At 40.5% G+C, this 21,729-nt stretch overlaps 1 protein-coding gene across 1 annotated transcript in view; it reads right to left on the bottom strand.

Moving 5' to 3' along the window:
* mmp17a (matrix metallopeptidase 17a) overlaps window positions 1-21,729 on the bottom strand; it is a 68,478-nt gene that overhangs the window by 32,531 nt on the left and 14,218 nt on the right. The gene's annotated exons all lie outside the window — the stretch shown is intronic.

Genomic DNA, 21,729 nt, shown 5'->3' with positions numbered 1-21,729 from the left:
TCGTTCATTTCATTATTTGCGCCTGTGCTTTTCCTCCTGTGACATGTCAAAATGTCTTCTGTGAGAAAGGCCCTATTCATCAGTTCCCTCCTCATATTCTGATTACTGTTGAATTGGTTTTGCTTGTTTTTGCAACTTGCAAATGAACACACACATGCATGAACACATGTAAAGATTTACAAAAGGGTTTTGCAACTTGTGTGATTAGTGCTGAAGAGACTTTGGTTGCTAATTTGGTTTGATATTTTTTATTCATATTCAAGTCGTGTCCATTTGATAGTGAAAACTATTAGTTTCCTGAAAGATTAATTTTAGTTTCAAGCCAATTATGTCCCAAATACAGCCAACACCCCCACTCCCTCTTCCTTGTTCTAACGGAATCCAGCTTTCTCTCTCTAGCTGTCTCTTGTTCTCTCTGTCTCTCCATCAATCTCAGCGTCACCCCTCCATGATCTGATAGCCCGTCTGACAAGTCTGTTTTTTAATGGGTTTTTGATCAGCACTCATCAGAGATGAGTGGCACAGATCGATAGCAAGGCAGCTGTTCTCTACTGAAAACACTGGGAAAATCCCATTAAGTAAATAATTTACTTTAGTTCTTACAAAGCTGTCTGTTGACTGATATTTGCCCTCATCCTTGGCTTTGCTTAGCAGATATGGAAGGTTTACAGAATGCAGATGACTCTGAGTGACATCCAGGATGATAAGAAAAACACTTCTTGAAGAAGTTTGACAATGTATAGGAAATGGAGGGCAAAGAATGTGGGTCTGAATAACAACTTTGACAATAAGAAAGTTTCATTATTTTGGTTTTAAATAAAAAAAAAAAAAAGGAAATACAAAAATGTTTCTGGATTTATCTGATAAAAAGGAAATTAACTAATTGTAGATATGTGTGTGTCCACTAATGGATAGCTAAGGGGTCTCAACATCTGGATTTAAATCCCAGTTTGTATAAGAGTTAAGTTCTTGCATGTGTGTATGAGCACTGAATTTTATTATATCTTTGATGTCTACAAAATAATACACACACAAATGATTTTAATGTCCTGATAAATGTCATGGAGACAGGCCTCTTTTCATTTACTAATAAAACTGAAGTAACTATGTGATGATGTGCTTTTATTATCTGCGCTCACGCCAGATGGTTGAAACCTGGCTCAGACATAAAAGGTGGATGAGGGCAGGTTTATGATGGAGTACATAAGGGCATTATCACATATCCAGCAGTTAAAAGGTTAAAAAGGTGGGAGGGGGGGGGGGGGTTAAAAAAATGAATGAAAAAAGTGGAAAAGTGGAAAAATAAAAAGAAGCATCTGATTCAGAAGTCTGAGCAGCATCAAAGTCTCTCGCCCGATACAGGTGATAGTATGTGAGGTCTGGGTCAAAGGCATTGGGATTCTGGAGCAGGTTATGCTGAGCCAGAGGTTCCAGCTAAGCACTTTAAGGTTCAAAATCCACCCAGCCCACTTTTCAGAGTTTGAATGATATGTCAGCATGCTGAAAGGTTTGGCAGAATGTAAAGAAAAAAAAATGATAGAAGGCAATATTGATTATCCTCAGGGTCACAGCTCAGGGCCAGCCACAGAATAACACCCCTGCAGCTGCTATAGATTCAGCATCTTGCTCAAGGACCAGCTTGCTAACACTTGAACCCAGTCCCTTCAGAAGTACGATTTCCCTTCACCGCCCTGCTACTGCTAAATAGAAATATAACACAAATGTTACATCAGCTAGGGTCTACACATCCAGAAAACTGACTCTGTGGTTGACACAAATGCAATATGAAAAAAAAAATAGAAATACTATATATATATATATATATATATATATATATATATATATATATATATATATACACACACACACACACACAACCACACTAGGCTTGTATGCCTTAGTGAAACAACTGAGCAGAGCATCAAACCAATGAGAGAGCATCAATCACAAGTTCTGTCTTTGTTGGTTTTAAAGCACCAAAAGGCAAAGCTATATGTGCTGCCCGTTTCAAACGCAGAGGCAATTCAAAGTGCTTTACATAAAGCACAGAAATGCATTTGAACATTTACGGATATGTTCAATGGGAAAATAACCAGTACGTAGAAATTAAATTAAAATAAAAGACTTGGCAAAGAGTTCAGTTTCAGTGCAGTAGCTGCAGTATCTGCTTCCGAGTATTATTAGACTGGGTGTAATCCATATGAAAGACTACTGAAAGGCAGTTTTTGTTAGATAAGTATGTATCACTGCTGTATATAGTGGTAGCCTGTATCTAAACCATTAACAAGCCACATTGCAACAATAAGCAGCAAGTGTAAACCACTGCGAGTGTCTGCTGATGCTCAGATGCCTTGCAACAAATGTTCAGCAGTAAAATGCACGACAATAAAAGTTCACATTGATGATTACAATAGATTCCAAAAGGAATAACAAGAAAAGAGAAAGGTAGCGTGAAAAGAGGACAAACATCTCGCTCTCATGCAGAGAGAGAAAACGCTGTATATGATGAAAGAACTGAAGCCGCCCGTACGACTTCATTCTCTCTAAATCTGTGATTAACTGTAGCACGACGTGTGCAGCACGCAGATGGCTGAGACTCCACACTTCTTTAATCATGCATTATTAAGACATGCAGACACAGAAAACGATGGCACAAAATGATGTCTAACACTCCAGTATTCCCATATTCTCGCACCTCAAATGAGAGCAATGTATTCAGAAAACATACTCTGCCAAGCCCGCTGCCACAACCAAATCTCTCTTTGTAGTAAGCTGTCATGATTCAGTTGCTCTGCTGTGGTCGCCTAAAAGTTTTTATTCTTTATGTTTCTTGTAAAGTTGTTGAGCAGAACCAAAGAACAATTGATTTGACAAACAAGTAAACAACTGGCTCACGAACTGAGAGGTGCCTGTGTAACACTTATTCAAAAGGCTATTTGGAGAGAAATGTAGAGGTAAACAGAGGAATATTTGCTCTTGACACATTATCACTTGGGACAAGAAATGTCTAAAAACTGCCCATTGTTACGTCTAAACACTTTGCTACATTTGTAACGTTTGTAGTTGTAGTTGATCTCACCGTCCCAGACTAGCAGGTGCACATTCTCACAATGTCAAATTGTCTCCGTATATTTACAAGATGTGCATCATTGTCTGTCCCAAGTTGTTAATTAATGAATATATTTTGGACGGAGGAGCTTTCTTGCCAACCTGTTCTTGTAGAATTAGACAACAAGGCTAAGAATCTGCAGCCATGCTAGCGGCTCTGTGAGACTGTACTCAAGCACAGTGGCACTTTGAGCTAAATGCTTACATCAGCATGCTAACATGTTCATGACGACAATGCCAACATGTTGATCGAGACATTTCACTAACATGTGGTGCTAGAGGAAAGGTCAAGAGTTCACCAAATACGACACAGGATTCATCCTCTGGGCGCCATGAATGTCTTTACCAAATGTCATGCCAATCCATTCAGCAGTTGTTGAGATATTTCAGTCTGTACCAAAGTGGTGGACCGACAGGCCAACACTGCCATCCCCAGAGCCAGGCTGTTAGCATGGCTAAAGACACAAAGTAAGTTATGCTTGAGGAGGATATGTGTCAGCCAAATGGATTTTTTTTTAATATTCTATCCGCAGTCCAGTACCCCTAGAAATTATCTTCATATTTATCATCTCTGCAGTGCACAATTTGCGCCCAATGCCAACTCAGAAACAGGGTGACCTTTATTTAACAAATCGGGACATCAAGAGTGTGGAGGTGGAGACAAAAAAGGCTGGCGCTGAATGTTAAAAACTTTGTCACTGAACATCATTTGGAGTTTTGCAGAATCATCCAAAAATCAACATTCTGTCTGGTGATTGGGTTGTTTATTAGAAAGTGGTATGTCATTGTGGTGTGTGTGGACACAGAGCAAGGTCGTTGTTCTACACTGTCAAGAATCCCAAACTCTGTCATCTATCTCACTGTCAGAGCTGCCTACTGTTAAGAAAGGTGACTGTACAGTGACTGTGACTGATTGTGAGTGTCAGCATGCATGTGTGAGTAAGTGTGTGTGAAAGCAAAGTAAAGTCAGGACTGAACCCCATACAGCACCTCAAAAAAAAGGAGGGGGAGGGTGTGTGTGTGTGTGTATGTGTGTGTGTGTGTGGGGGGGGGAGACGGAAGACGGAGAGAGACAGTGAGGGAGATGGAGGGAGACCTCTGATCAGAAAGGCATCTTGAGTCTTAAGATCTACTCATCCTCAAGGGAGCCCTCTGTTGTACAGCCTTGTAAACATCAAACCAAACCACTGACTATGATTTCACACACCACAAGGGAGAGAGAGGGAGTGCGTAAATATGAGTCATGCATGAGCTGCATGAAGAAAAAAAACACACACACACACACACAGATGCACAAACACACACATAAAGTGCCTCCCATGACTCCTATTGGCTTTTATTTGATCTGACCTTCCCAAGAATGGATATATGGTCTAACAGAACAAGGTTGGACAGTTGCATCACCCGGTGTGTGTTTTAATACCAAACCTTTATAGAGAAAGTTGTAGCTGTTGCCAGACTGGTTTTATAAGTTCCTGTGAGCACTTAACTCCTTTTTTCCAGTGTGAAAACATGTTTCCTATTCAGCTGACACGAATTCAAGCCAACCGCCACTGCTGTTGGACAAAACACCCAACTTTTTAAACAGCCACTTTTCAAGCCAACAAAGGGAGAGTGTTTGTACTGAAAAGACAGATTTAAGTGGTTGGAGGTTTCATACTAAAAATTTAGATTCACCATATCTTAAATATAAATAGACCAATGTGGAATTCATTAAGCAGAAATAATTGAAAACTGAAAAAGTGATTAGTTTTATAAGAGGTGGTTTCATAGTTAATTCTGGAGTTTGATCAACACAAAAAGTCATTTGTGTCTATTTTAGAGAGTTTAATGATGGAAGTGTGGGCAGAATCACAGTCGGCCCTAGACTTTTAGGGGCCCCAAGCAGGATTTGGTTTAGCCTTGTGTAATTTGCGGGCTGTTGCTGGGCAGAATAATGGGTATTGATCAATAAAGTTAGAGCCTCACCATTTATTGTGCATGCACCAATAAAGATTGGCTTCTTTACAAGGAATGAAAAGAGTCTTAGGGTAGCATGGAGGGACCAATCCTCTTAACAGGATATTTTAATCAAGTGATGGATCGATTCCTTGACATAAGCAGATGTAAGGGGTCATCATGCAAAAGGATGGTGTGACAGCCCATCTGAGGCTGAGGACAGAAGTGTGAGAGATATCTTGGGATCAGCAAATGAGGAAAAAGGCACTTTCAAACACAGGAGGAATTTTAATAATTTTGGTGATCTCTTCCCTCAACCCATCTCCCTCCCCTTCCCTCACTGACTCAGTGTTGCTCTTGCTCGTCCTGACATGAGGTCAGTAAGTGAACATGATTGGAATCAGTCTCCTACAAAACAGAGGCGTGGGGGGGGAAGAGAAAAGAAAAAGGGGTAGATTGAAGAGAAAAGAGCAGCACGTTAGCGAGAGAGGTGGAAACATAAAGCCGATGTTGTCACAGTATTTCCCATACATTGATGTATTTGTGGCGACCCGCCTTAATATCTCACTCGCAGGTCAACGAGTCAGATTGACAAAAGGGAGAGTAGATCTCAGACAAGAACAAAGACAGTGAGTGTCAGACAGACAGACAAGGTAGGGATGGATGTGAGGTGAAGATGATGTAAAGAAAGCAGACACATGGACACACATCTCGTGCTGGATAGGAGCATTACCTGCACAGTGATTTATACGATTTACATCATAATTGGGATAACAGTAACAGGCCTGTGTTGAAAATAACCAGAATTATGCTTTCCAAACAATGAATGTAAGCTCCACAAACTTTTTTTCTTCTTTTAAAATGTTGTTTACTTGCAGGATAAAGCATTATATACTAAAAGAATTTGGTTGAAACTCATTCATTGTGCGATGTGTGTTGAAAGTGCTGTTGTCTGACATGTTTTGTGGGATTTGTATCTGCCTCTTAATGAGACACTTTGATCTTGTTTTAATTTAGAAATGAAGCAGTACGGAGGAACTTCTGCAACAGCAGGGTAAAGATGAAAGAACGTGGAACACATAAATACAAGTTTTAAAAAAAGAGATATTGTAATATCAGTTATATAAAATGTTCTCACTGTATCGGTCTCTTCATGCACACACTCATTTATCGTGTCCAGTAGCTCTTTCCAAGTTTCCCATTCGCATTAATCACTATATTTAGTGGTTTATGTGCAAAACATCAAACAACTTAGTTCTCAGATTAGTAAAACTGTTATGCAATGATACACAGAATTGAAAAGGATTAGTAGAAGCAGTGAATGTAAACAGCTAGAGCGCAAAAAATATAATACAGCAAAGCGTTCACTGCACTGCTTACTGCTTCGCTAAGATGGTACACTTTTAATTATACTCAGCTTTTCACTGGGTGGCTGTAAAACACCCTGCTACAATATCGCAGGGAGCTGCACGGCTAAGTGAGAACACAGCCACTGTACAAATTCAAAAACCCTAACATGTTAGGTCACGGCCATACAGCATGGAATTGCTTATTCATCATGTCAGCATTTTTAGTGTTTGGACTGTCTTCTGGGTCCACAAAAACAGCATGTCCACTCACAAAGGGCTGGGTTATGGTAAATGGACTTCACTTATAAAGCACTTTTCAACCTTAACAGTTCCCAGAGTGCTTTACAGGTTTTGCCATGTTTCATTTAGATGTGATGCCATTGCTTTCAGTGTAAAAGGTATTGTGGGATGCTGCTATTTCTTGTGTACACATCCAGACTTTTATGAATTAGAACAATAAAGCATCTGTCTTTGGATTTTACTTAGACCACTGCATTATAAGTTATCTACTTAGAAACATTACTGGCACTAATGTAGTCGTCAGTCTGGGCCTCATCCATTTAAACATCCCAAAAATGGCAAAGCAACAAGTAAGTCACCAGAGTGTGTCAATACTGAGGTCTTTGATACAGTGCCAAAGCACTCCGTTCCAGTAAACAACAAATCCAGTTTGTATTTTATCCACACTTCTTTATAATAGGAGTTGAAAATCAATCCATACAATATTCTCAGTTTCGTTCTGCTTTAATTTAATAGTTCTCACATGCACAGGCACACATTCTCTACGCTTCTCAGCCTCTCTCATACACTCGTATACAAATTGTCAATGGGTATTAAAGTGAGTATTAAATCATCTAAGGTTGTTTGTTCTGTTTCGTGCTACATTATCTGTGAAATAAAATTAGTTTGTTCTGAAACGCTGAGCCCTGGTCAGTGGAATCCTATTATACAGTAAGGACTACAGCAGGTAAACAGCTACCGTAGATATTTGTTGTTCTGTTTCACCTTCCCCTCTCTCCCTTTTCTTTTTCTAACACCGTTTTCTCATTTTCACTTCGGTTCGTCTCTATGGACTCAAAGCCTTTCTCCCTTTCCTGTTTGGGCAATGCTTCATGTATATACTGGCATGTTCTGATGAAAAACAAGAGTGATTCTCACCGTGAAGAGATGAGAGAATAGAAAGAGAGAGTGGACACTGAGACAGAAAGACACAGAAGCCAGAGAGGTAGACAAAAGCAGAGCATTCTGTATTTAACTCAACTACATTCCTTCATCTTCCTGTCATTCCAACATCATACAACACATCCTGCCAGATGGGACGAACTCTCTTTCCGATTCCCCAAAAGGTGAAAGTTCATCCTGCCATCCCTTCAGCCTCTATATAAAGCTCAATCTGTTTCATCCTCCCTGCTTATGAACTCATCTGTCTGACAAAACCTCCCTCTGTTTCTCTCCAATGAACAGCTGCTGACTCCCTTCACCCTCGGCCTTATTGACAAGAAATGAGTCACAGGGAGACGTTTAACCCCGCGACCTCACTGTCTCTCAAAGTTCGATGAAGTAGCAGTGGCCACTTTAGTGTTTACGTTGTTGTTTAATGCCTCGGGGACAAGTGCAGACCTTTACTTCTCTGTCTGTTAAAAGGTTATCAAGCAGTAAAATGCTAATACAAAGCAGACGGAAAAGGGTTCATATCGAAAAGCACTTTACAGAAAAGACTGGATGTTGTGCTGGACGACTGCAGTTTCAAGGCTGTTTTATACTAACATAAGACCATTTAGGAAATTCTCTAAAGATAGGAGTAACCTTTGAGAGCAGCTCTCAAGGGATCAAATGATTAATCACATGTATGCTCAGAGAGGAAGAGACCGTCAGACAAGGATTTAACTTACTTTTGCCCCATTTTCACTTCTTTTGAAAACTCTTTATATTTTTTCTAATATCTCTGGGAGCAATTAAAGGTGCCCTGTGAAGATTTCTTCAAACTAAAGTTATGTTTACATGCAGTGTTTCTTACCAAAACGCATTGTGTGTACCCTTGAGATCTTACAAACGTGTGTTTTCTTTCTCATAAAACATTTGCAAAGCCAATTTTTCAAAAGTATTTCAAACAATGGTTTGTTTACATCAATGTTTGCTTGCTAGCAGTCTTCTTCCTTGCAGCCTTTGCTGGTGCATTGTTATGTTTGTTTGTTTGTGTGTTACCTCTATAAACTGTCAGTCAGTGGAATAGAATGAAATCAACGGCAGGACGGTGAGGGATGAGGCAGGGATGAAATGATGAAACTGGCCTAAGTGGAAACAAAAAACAGAAAACCACAACTGGAGAAAAACTGGAGGAAAGGTTTGCTGCTGGCTGAGGAGATACACCAGCAAAAACAAAACCAAACCTCTGTAAGAAAGGGGATATACTGTGCTACCAGTGTGACAAAGGCAGACAGGAACAAAAATGCAGGGAAAGCAAACTAAATCAATGCCAGATGCAAATGCAAAAAAGTGGGCTAACATCCTTTATCCAAAGTGCATTTAGAGCCAACTGTTTACAAGACAGCAGCAGTTGCTACTGGTAGTCTAAAACTAACCTATTCTGAATTAAACATATTACTTCAGAGGATGTCTGGTTCATCGTTATGAATGCTTTAATTGCAGTCATTCCAAACCATGTTTCACAAGGTGGGTGCTCGCATCTGTCTACACAACCACTGCAAATTATCACAAAAAGCAATTTTGGAGCTCTCTTAAATTAAAGTGCAAGTATATATTTACAATTTCCAAGCAAATACCCACAGTCTCCCACATTGAGAATTGACTGTTGTCTTCAAAAAACATCTCCAAGTCCAACAAAAAGTCTATTAAGAAAATCCTGCCCCATTCTGAGTCACATCAATCAACACAAAATCTCTGCTCTCATCCTGGAAGATTTCTCCAAAGCGTTTCTCTCCTTAACACCCAGGGAGAGCATGCAATAGCTGCAGCGATGCTATCATTCTCCAAAGCAGTTGGTGCAGCTTTCCATTTTATATCACCGGCTTATTCTGAGAAATCGTTTACTCAAAGCATTACACTGGGATGATATAACAGGCAGGCAATGACAGCTTGTGTGTTTGACTAAGGAGCTCATGAAAACTGAAACCAATGGCAGACTTTTGGAGCAAACACCATTTTGCTTTGAAGGAAAGGATTTAGTCTCACCTGCGCAAACAGAGGAGGTGAAAGAAACAGGATGAAAGAAATAGCGGGAGAGAGAAATTGCAGGTGATATACAGGGGGTGGTTGCACAGCCTTAGAAACATGTTTGATCACACCAAAACAATTGCTGGCAGATTGCCAGGCAGTAAAAGTGAGAATTAGCCTAGATATCATCTGTTTTCTGTGATGCCTCTCCCTCACGTGCCCCCACAAACAAACAGTTCCTTCTTCCTTCTCTTTGACCTGAGAGCCAGACGCTCCAGTCCCAGAAAGATGAACTAAACTTTCCGCCAGCTAGAGAGCCAGACCACATCTGTGATTTAACACCCTGCAGATGACTGGTCTGATCTACAACGAGGATGCTGAAGGACTTACAGTATCTCAGTGGCGTCGAGATAATCTCTTTCTCAGTGCTGACAAAACTACAGACATCATCACTGACTGTAAATAGAAAGTCACCCGTATTCCAGTAAATCGCGATGTGCAGTGGAAATTACTTCTGCCAAATTCACCTTTCAGCTGATAAGTGCAATATACAGTACATCTCGTGTAATGAAACGCAGGGCACAGTGGTCGTTTTGAGGGTGAATAAGCAGCATGAGAGAGTAAGGGAGTTCTGCAATTTGCAACACACATTCATTCACTCAGGAACACAGGACAAGAACCAGGATAATGTTTTTTTTTATATCCCGCTAAATAACCTGCAGACTCTCAACAAAACAATTTTCCCAGCTTTCAGAAAAATGTATAGCTTTCACACATTTACAGTATTTTTCTGCTGCAACAAGAGGGTGTAGGGCAACATGAAACATTCACATAGGCCATTATCTATTTACATTATCACCATTTGTAGTTTACACTCATTTTAGCTTTCAGTTTATCCACAGGCAGACTTAGTAATAGCAAGCCAACAGGATCACAGATGATGTTGTTGTGCATACATTTTCCATTGTGCAAAACATCTAATGCGCTGTCCACAAGCTTTTCACTGGGTTTAAAATGCACTGCTGTAATTGTAATGCAGGTGATAATAACTTTCCTTTCTCTCTCACTCCCATTCCTCTGCTCTGAATGGAGGTCATTTTACTTTACGGTCTGGAAAAGTAAAGGTCAACAAATCACAGAGGCCCTTATGTCTTTAAGAGTTCAGCAGAGGAACAGACTGTGTTTTCATTACAGTTTGTCTCGATTGCTAAGACACGCTTAATGAAACAGGGATCCGTGTCATCACCTTAGCACAGCAGAAGTCTTCTCTTGCAAATGTGTCAACATTTTGTCATTGGTTTCTAACATTTTTCACACCCTTCTTCGAAACAGGCAACACAGATCTCATAGAAAGACCCAAAACTCTATTAACTTGCATAATTATGAATCTTTAATGCACCTGTGTGAAACTCCTTTGCACAACTCTTCAATCAGCAATCAGTCCTCATCCATCTATAAAAGATGCCACCTGTGTTGCTATTAGCAAGCATGGATCAAAGAGGCCAAAGGCACACAAGGAGAGTAAAGCTGCCTTCAGATGATAAGAAATTTGCTCTTTTCTTACCGCGAGGTAGAGCGCAGAGCATAGAGCAGTACACTTGCAGAGGCAGAAAGTGCTATGTTTAGCTTCGATTTAGCTAGGTTTGTAAATGATATGCCTATTCACAAACCTGCTAGCCCCATCTGACTGCTTACATTTCACCATGCATTACTTTTCCTGACCAGATCGTGTTTTTAATGTTGTGTTATAGAGTTTGGGGAACTCACAATGTTACTGTATACTACTGTGCATTTCAGCTTTACTGTATGGCCCTGTTGGCAAGCTGGCTACAGTAATGCAGTTTTATCATAAAGTCAATTTTGACATACTTTGCATTTAATTTATAGAATCCTGACTACCACGCTCCCTGGTGGCAGAGGAAAGATCTTTAGTGCTGAACAGGAGGCTGCCATTTTATGTATGGTTGTGTCGTTACACGAAACCATGTTGGAATGAAGCAGCTGTAAAGAGTTCAATTCCAAAGAAACTCTTGACATTGTGAAGGAGGCAAGACTCCAGTATGTAAGGACTTATTATTGTAATGCTTTGTCGTACCATACAGTTACTGGAATAATTTGCGTTATGATTTTGCTTTTTCTTAGAGAATAAAGGAGCTTGAAGCTGAAGAGGTATATCAAATATTCATTTATGTGGATGAAGCTGACTTTAACCTCTTTAAAGTGAGGAGACGTGAGAGGAACATCATTGGGAGAGGAGTCACTGTTACAGCGCCAGGTCAATATCACAATGTGTGCTGCAATCTCAAATGATGGGGTCCTTTTCCACATACCAACTATCAGCCCATGCAATACAGAATGCCTCATCATATTTCTTGATGTACTGAATGAGGCCTGGCATGACTCTGTATGCCATCATATGGGACAATGCTTCCTTCCACTGTTCTCGCCTTGTGAATGAATGTTTTGCAGCACAGTTCTGTATGATGATGCAGTTCCTCCCAGCATACTCTCCTTTTCTGAACCCAACTAAGGAATTCTTCTCTGCTTGGAGATGGAAGGTATATGATCACCAGGCCATGTGACCAGATGTCCTTCCTGGAGGCAATTAACGCTGGTTGCCTGGCAATAGGTGCAGGAGGACTGCCAGGGAAGGAGATGCAATTGCAAGGAGGCATTTATGTTGGTGCATTGCAAGGGAAAACATCCAATGCAATGTTGATGATCGTTAGAAACTAATGGACTAAATGTGAAGTTCTGAGTATTTCAACCCTTTATTTATTTATTTATTTTTATATATATTATATATTTTTCCACCCATAAATTTCCTTGGGTTGCTTTTATGTTTATTTTATTTCTATTTACAGTATTCAGCTTTTCTGAGTTGTATTAAAGTATGGATTAAAGACTAGGTCAAAACCTAGTATATGGCTGTTGCGGTCCAGCCAAAAAGAATGATCTGATGCAGTACAGTAAGTAAATATTTCTGAGTTTGGGAGAAATTCTTTATTGGTTCTTTGGTGAAGAAAGAAAGCAGTACACAAGCTGTGTAGGTGTTTACTGTAGGTCTTACATGTCAATGACAGTTCATGGGCACAGAAAGACCTGCACACAAGAATAAAAGGAAGAAAACAGTATAATAGTATTTCATCAGGGCCTTTCAAAAAAAGTGTAGAAAGCAGGTGCAGAGTGCAGCACGGTTTGTTATGTCTAGTAAAATTTTGATAGCTGTATTTTGTTGTCCATCGTGTAATGACTGATTGAAAGAATATTATAATTTGACCACAAGTTGTGTTGTTTATTTTGTTGCATGTTTTGCCTATAAAATGTGTCATTTTGGCCCTGGACTTTTAGTTTAGGCCTGTAAGTGAACTGTTTTGAATGGACAAATGTGAAAAACTCTAATTAAAATACTTCACTTTGTCATCTTTACAGTGATTTATTCCCTCTACAGTACATCACCTTTATTATTATTCTTTCATTTATTTTACTTTTTTATTCCAAATGTACATTTTCAAGTAAGAATATCTTCAATCTCAAGAAAACAAAAAATTGCCAAGAATCTAAATTAAATGCAAGCGGACGTATTAGATCCAGAAGGCTTGTGGATGACGTGTGTCGCTGGTAAGAGTGTGTGATACAGCATGTTGAGTGAGAAACTGAAACAGTAGTGCTGTGTGTGCACTACACTAACAGCATATGTTGACCCTCAGGTCATGCTTAATCCGAGATGTTCCTTCAGTATGTGCCTGTGTTTGTGTGTGTGTGTGTGTGTGTGTGTGACATTCACACTTGCAAGCATGATGTCAGAGAGGGTAAGAAGGACAAGTTGAATGGAAACTTGGAGAGAGGAGCATCATTTCTCTCTTCATCTAATGGTGTGTGTGCTTTAGAGGATAGAGACACTGCACAAAGAGAATAACTGAGGATGGTTGGAGGGACTGAGCTGCACAGGCTGTTCACATCTTTGAACTACTGGACGAACATTATCGGGGCTCTTGCATTGATTTTAATTTTTCAATTGCAATTTTTCACCAGCTTTCTTTTTAAGAAACCAAAACGTAAAGCTTGAATTGTCAATATTTATATATTAACACTGGATCAAATGACTATGTGTAATGCCACATGTGTAATGTAACATTCACAATGTTAGCAACTGGCTGGTAATCACAGTGAGCTAAAGCAGCTAGCGAATTAAAGTGCCAGAGCTGGTGGAGCCCAAACCAGAGGAGGAATATTGAGCAGAAGGAGTGAACATTTGATTTATATTCATTGTGTGGCCAGAAACATGAATACTAATGCAGCTCTGTGTCCGCTGGATGTGTATATATGTATGTGTATAACATGCTAAACTAACACTGTGAACATGGTAAACATTATGCCTCCTAAACATCCACATGCTATCATTATGAGCATGTTAGCATGCTGATATGAACATTTAGCCTGCTAGCCTGGATGTTCAGTAATCTCAGGTCACTCAACCATGCAAACCCATAGTCTGTATATAAAGATGGACGACATGACAGCTTCCCAAAAGTGAAGCCACACAAAACATCTCGATCGGCCCCTGGTAGATGGTTGCAGTATAAGTCATAAGCCCTGCCCCCTCCATGTTAGCAGATGGCACATGGGCCAAACTAAAATATCAACGTACACGTCAAATAAATTTTTTCCCAAAGATGGTTTCTGTCATTTTAGGTAGTTTGTTCAAGTGTTCATTTTTCTGACAAGTTTGGTTTTAATTAGTTATTTGATGCTATAAAAAGAGGGTGTGACAATTGGCTGAGGTGTGCTCACGATTGGGTCACATTAACAGAAAGGAGATGTAACTATTGATGTTTTGGATGCAGACTTTAAACTTTTGGGGCTGTCTGTACGAATGTCATTGACACATGAATTCAGCAAATAAGTTTTACCTGAATTCTGTCAAAAGCTCGCAACTGCTCACTCGCTCATCAAGTTGACTTTTGAGACTTTAGAGGCGGGCATGGAATAGACAGTGGCTGATGTCCCCTCTGACAACATGAAAACGTTACATAGGGCCACTTTAATAAATGATATAAATCATTTGTATGTTGACACTGTTTGGATGCTTTTAACAGCTTGTTCTTCTGAATTCTGCATTCACAAACAAAATGAAAAAAGTAAAATTGTAATTTTTACCCAGACAAGTGAAATTTACATGTCCAACGTGCCGTCAAAAGTTAATGTCGAGTCCTGTATGAAATAGAAGGGGAGGAAAGGAATACAAAGACACAGCCTGTGGAGAACCGATTGAGGGCAAAGCACTTCTGGCTTTTAAAGGGAGAGATACAATGGAGAAATTATGGGTAATGGACTGCAATGTCAGGCATTCATTCAGGAAAGGATTTTAAATCACTTTTTTTTCTTTTTTGTCCAAAAGATAAAATTCAGCTCAGATTCAGTAAGATTCATGCTTCACACAGAAGGCATTCAGCATCCATGCAGAGCATAGCAAAAATCTTCAAATTAAGATTTGAACTGACAGACTGAGATTGGATTCAATCTTCCTACAGTAAATGTTCAACATTATCTTATTTTCCATTTGTTTATAGGTAAGAGCCGAATCTAAAAAATCCTCAAGACTAATGTTTTTTTAAATCTATTTCACATTATGAAAGAACAGGACATTTAACTCTTGCTTCCTTCAATCGCTATTTTAAACAACAGCACTCAACTCCTTTCAGTGTGATATGAAATTAACCAATTTCAGAAAGGGCATGTAAAGTGCAAAACGAGTGGGCAGGCCAGATTCCACTCTGAGGCTTCATAGTTTGGATTGCATCTTGCAGTTCCTCATAACTTTTTCAGCATTTTGTAGTCAAGTTGTTGTGATGACTTCAATCCAGGGGGGCAACTGGAGTTCACACCCATCAACGCAACCTCTCCACATGTGCATCATTCATTTCTCATCCATTTTTACTTTGTTGACCTTCTCCTGTCTTCTCTTGGCTGCGAGACATGTATATAAAATATTAAATAAAATAATTTCTTATTATTCATCAGTTCATTTTTTTGTGTAGTTTCCCGCTGATGCAGCATTACCGGCATGAGGATTTCTTTCCACGGTTCGTGCTTATCGGGAGCTTTAATGCCGCTGCTTAAACTTTTTCTCCGGATCCAAACTTTAGATATGATTGCTATCTCTGCTGAAGCAAAGTTTTTTTTTTGCTTTTTTTTTTTCCTTTGGAGGCATCCTGTTGCAGGGACAGTGGTCTAGTTTTTGTCTCTTTCTGCCAAATTCAGTGGCCAGATTTGTTGCTCTCTACATCCTGCTAACATCTGCTGCTATTATGTGGGCTTACCAGCGTGTTTACTGAAGCTAATTGGAAACTGTTCAGCACACTCTTGGAATTTCAGATGAAGTGTGTTTTTTTGCTCATAAGAGGGGGTCTGCACATGTTTCAAGGTTTTGTTATTTTTCACTTCTGTGTTATGTAAATGTGGACGCCACTGTTCCGTCTGCCATTGTGCTACTGTTTACTTATCTGTAAAAATATGCATAAAGATCAAATGTCGTAAAAAAATATATATAAATGAAACATTACCTCCCATGTAGGTGGACTGCAACAATATCAGCCTATTTGATTACCTTATTTCTGAATTTACATAGAGAAACCCTGATAATGTGTTTGCTGGATCATAAAAAAGTGGAGAAAGTAGAGGATACTTTCACTAAGCGCGCTTACCCGCATGAAGCAAACTACACACTGGGGTGAATGTGCAGAGAAAGCTGATTGTAAGCAGAACACACACACACACACACGCTTATATTCTTGCAGTAGCCACAGTGCTCTCACAGTTCGAATCTGATATATTGCAGTCATTATCTAATAAAATGTAGGCATCAGAGATGATACATATGAGCTCTTATGTCCCTTTACAAGTGGGCGCCAGAGAGCAAATAATCACTAACACTACAGCAGGAATCTGCACTGTCTGTGCCTTCCAAAAAGTAAAATGGAAAAAGGAGGAGGGACTCAATTATCTGTGTGAGGGGAGCTGGCCACATCATGATCAGACCAGCTACTACCCCACTGACAAAAGACTTTTCTCAATCTGGGCCACACTGTATATTAATCATTAATATAGTGATATGAGACTAGATGTCATCAACAATTTTGGTTTAAACCACTTATAACATTACTTTTGTGTGCTCCATTCTACTGTAAGACTTGCAATTAATACAATCTAATTTTAACACAACAGTGAAATACTGTTGATATGACTTCATTTAATCTTAGTTGGCCTGCTGAGCTAAGAGACCACACTGGATAAGGAGCTGTTGATTTGGTAGATATTGCTGGCTGAGGCAGAACAGTATCATATTCCTGAGGAGGGGCTTCAGAGACAGATGGTTTCCTGGGTGGGAAGGGTCAGCTGAGCACTTTGCAGTGCTCTCATGCTGATTCTCAGTTGAAAGCAGTTGGTGGCCGGTCAGCCTCTTTGCCTTGTGTATAACAGTACATACTGTCGTTTGGCCTTGGTGCAAGGACAGGTTATGAGAGGCCACACAGTGATGGTGAACACAAGAACGTTTATTGAGGTGGAGAAGCCACAAAGCGGCTTTTCTGACAATAGTGGCTCGTTTTCCTGCCATGACAGAGAGCTGGAAATGTTTTGCAGGAATAAGGAGTCCACCACATTCATAGCTGCTGAGAGATGACACAAGTCAACCAGCTCAAGTGTTTTAAGTGTGTTGAGCTTTAAGTTTCTTTTCAGAGCACCACATCGCCAAGTGGGCCAGCTCACATCTGTAAGGCCAGTAGGATTGTGTCATCTGCAGACCTCACCACTGACATACAGTATAAGCATTAAAGTACAGGAAGAAGCAAGAGTAAACAGCCCTGTGGTGCAGCAGAGCTGGCTGCTGCTTTATGTGGCATCTGAACAAGATGCCACAAAGACCACATGAATTCTGTATTTCCTCCAGCAGTGAAGAGGACCGCTGTCCTTTCTTCTCCTTTTCTGTCTTATATTCCTCTTCAGCAAATGCTAGGTTTAGTCATATAATATCCTTGGGACAGCACATAAAATCAAGAGCAAGCTGGCACCTTCAAAAGCTCATACTGAATGAGTAAAAAGCACATGGCACCGAGTTAAAACAAACATAGAGAGAAATGATGAATAAGCTGGAACACCAAAACACAGGGAGCCAAGGTTGGCACAAGAATCGCTGTGAGTCAGTGTTTGAATGTCTATCCTCCTCTTCACCAAGGAAATATTTAGTCAGAAGACCACGATGAAGATGCTGTGTCGATATAATTTTACAATTTCCTTCACACAACTTATTCTAATGATTTATCTGGCAGTTTTTACCTCAGTGACACCTTCAAACTGCTTGATTTGTCAGACAAATGATCAAAAATCCAAAGATATCAAATTTACAGTGATGTAAAAAAGAAGAAAGCAGCGGCTGGAACCAGCAAACGTTCGATATTTTTCCTTGATAAATGACCTGAACGATCAATCGACCATTGAAATCCTTTCAGCACGACACTTCTGTACATGCAGTGGACTGAAGTGGTGACGACAGCCAGGGAGTGACATATAATAATAGTCATCTGTTGGATTCAAAACCACGATTGCTGCAAGCAGATGGCACACACCCCAGCCTGCTGAAGCACTCAATCACCTCATTAGACAAGTACTTCCATCTAATGTGCTTATAATGGAACACATGGCTGACTTGTTGTAAGGATACGTTCTGCTGGATGGGCTTGCTTTAAAACCCAGTTCCCACTCACCGCCGAATGTCAATGTTTAATTACACATATCTAACTCTCGGATATAATTCAAATATAATTCAATTTAGTGGACCCACGTAAAGCAACAAAGTGTGCGTGAGTGTGTGTGTGTGTGTGTGTGTCTGAGAGCAAGAGTGTGACAGTGAGGATTAAAATGCGGCTGGTAAGTGAATCATTTAATCCCTGGCTTAGAGACAGCTGGTTCTACAGAGAGCTGAGACACAACTCCTGTCTGCTAACTGAGGGAGAGGAGGACAGAAGAGGGAGACGTATAGCGACAGAGAAGGAGGGAGAGATTTAAAATTGGTACCTTCTCACCTGGATCTTCAGCACTAAGTGACCTAGACAAGTCTGGTAAATGGAGGCTGCCATTTGTTCAATCCTGTTAAACATGGAGCAGTGAAAGAGGCAAGGATGGAGGGATGGATGGAGAGTTGGTAATAGAGGGAATTGATGTGAGAGGCAGCAGTGCTGGAGGTATCTGACAGAGACAACAATGTAGTGTAATGCATCTAATGACTCTCAAGCTGTGCGCATGGGGCAGAGTGACCTACAGAGACTCACAACATTGCACATGTCCATTAGCTCTGTTGAACATTTTACCCGTTTCAAACTCAGCTCAGTAGTCATGGGGGTGGCATGCCGCTATCAGCACCACTGTAAATGGTAAATAGGCTGCAGGATGCAAGTTGTTCACAACGCCTTTCATTTACCCATGCACACACATAGTCGCACACTGATGGTGGCAGTGGGTTCAGCGTCTTGTTCAAGGACACTGCGACCTACCACATGAGCCACAGCCGCCACTGTAAATAGTGTCCACCTTGCATTGATGTTTTTGATGTCAGTGGAAGGGGGGAGAACAAGGGTTTATCTAATGATCATTTTACAACACAAGGTTGTATAATGAAATGTACGTTTGTAGTCCCTTTATGCTACACACACACACACACACACACCAGCAACACAGAGCAAAACATAACAATAAACTATTAATTTTGATGGAGTGAGGGGGATGAATTCAAAAGTCTCACAGCCTGGGGAAAGCTGGAGCCTGCTGGTACGACACCAGATACTTCTATAATGCTTGCCAGACGGCAGCAGGATGAACAGCCTGTGGCTGGGGTGGGTATTGTCTCTTAGTGTCCTTCGGGCTTTACGCAGGCACCTCACCCCACACATATGACTGATGCTCGGTAGAACTACAAGAAGAGTGCGGCTGGTTTCATGGTTTCTTCATCTGAGGTTGTCAATGCAGCTTGAGTCCACTGAATTCAAATGCAACAAAGTGAAAGGAAAGCTCGGCCAGGCTGTCCATTGTGGCAGTACTATCAACATTACCAATCCAGCCCATGGAACACTATGCATCCCATTAAATGTGTTAATTCCAGGTATAAATACTTATCACATGTGTACTTTTGTAAACGGCCATGAAGTCCTTCCCACTGCAGGCCGAGAGTCACAGCATGTTTCCATCCTGCAGTGGTTTAAGTTTTGTGTGTTTTTATTGGAGATCTTCAGGTGTGGACTTTTTCCACCTTTACAATGTACATTTAATTAAACAAACCTTTTGCCATACAAGTGCTAAAACAACTTAGACGAATCCTGCTGCTTCCACAAAGGATGTTTCTGAATGTCCCTTTTTGACATAATTACATCTGTGTTTCTTTTGAATACCAAAAAGGAAAGTGCCCTTTTTAGCAGTGGATATTCATTCCTGTGTGGTTATTTATAAGTAAAAAGTGCAGTTAACATAAAGAAGAGTGTTTAAGTAAATTGAAGTACCAAAGTAGAATCCATTGTTCTATGTGTCTGAGCTGCTATGTGTGGGTTTATAAATTGTTCCTGTGGTCCCATGAAAGTGTAGAGCGCAGCAGTAACACTACAAAGGTGTCAGTCTTTCCGCAGCTGTCAGAGTGTTGTGGACTTCTGAGCAACATTGGACAAAATTATCCATCAAATGGTATATTTTATGTTAGCTCCAGAGGGGATTCAAACAGAGTGCACGCAGTAAAAATAAGTCGGCCTAGGTTTAAAGATAAACAGACTGATGGCTTTTGGAGCCAATTAGGACATGCACCCATACTGGAGTTTATTTTAACAGGCAGAAGATTCAGTGGCTCCACTCTGGGAAAAAGGCCCCAAACCTTCTTTGAAGTTCCTCTCTCAGTGGGCGGTAATGTGGCATGGCACCCAGCCAAAGCCCACAAACACAAGGATTGAATAACGCCTGCCCAGTGTCCCCGCTGGGGCATTCATCACATGTGCCACAATAAAGAAGAAATATGCAAAGTCACACACATACTGATATGCATACAAACGCAAGTAGACACACATGCTTGATTGCGTGACAGATCTGCTGAACCGCCGCATACGATCCTCTGCCATGAATAATCTTAACTTTTGAGTGTTTGTCCGAGAGGGTGAATTTGCGAGTGGGTTTCACTCTGCACAATGTTTTATGTGTGTGGCAGTCAAGATAAATCCAGTGAATTGAGACAGATGTGTTTCTTTTATTTATAGGTTTATTGGCTCGTATTGCGTTCATGTGAAGTTTTGAGAGATGATATCTCTGCCGGCTCCAAGTTCAAACAAGCTGTAGGAATATATATGAGTGTATTTATGGGTCTTGTATGTAATTTATAGGCCCCAGGGTTTAGCTATGGGGCCAGCGCATGACAACACACACTGAGAACTGGTGACAACTGGTCTTAAACACAAAGACACAGACACACACACACACACACACACACACACACTATCCAGATCTCTTCCCATGTTGGATTTTTCTTCCTCTTAAAACTTATATTCAGACAAAATAAAAATGGCTCTGTTGGTGTGGGCATGCTGTTCCAGGAAGTCCAGGTCGGTTTTTCAGCTGCCAAGAAATGAAACAGTGGTTTACGCTGGTTCCACACTAAATGTGCAAGATATAGTTTGTGCAAGGTAGAGCGTGTAATGATGTGCATTACTATTCTGCACTACAACTAGGATACTATGGACTGCATCAGGATACGAACAATCACAACATTCATTTTCTAACCCGGTGTCTCCATCCATCTTTGATGAAGTCCCAGCAGGATCAAAGAGTAGAGTGACATAACTCCAGGAATTCAGAGGAGCTCAAAACTTCTCTACAGCCATAATGTCTTGACATCACAACATCTGCCTCAAAATGACATGTCATGGAGGTCAGAATACTTGGGATCAAAGTATAAATCAGTACTTCTCCGGTCCTGTCAAATTTGTCCACAAAGTCAGACGGAAAGTCAGGGCAGTTAGCGGCACAGCTCAGGAGAGCCTCTCCTTTGAAATAAGTGACCTTGTTCTGCGTAATGTTGAACTTGTACCTTTGGTATGAAAGCAGGGTTATGCAGGATTTTACAATTCTACAT

This window comes from Enoplosus armatus, chromosome 18 (genome assembly GCF_043641665.1).
Source record: "Enoplosus armatus isolate fEnoArm2 chromosome 18, fEnoArm2.hap1, whole genome shotgun sequence".
NCBI lineage: Eukaryota > Metazoa > Chordata > Actinopteri > Centrarchiformes > Enoplosidae > Enoplosus > Enoplosus armatus.
The sequence above is the reverse complement of the archived record's forward strand: the minus strand, read 5'-3'. Positions and strand labels throughout refer to the sequence as shown.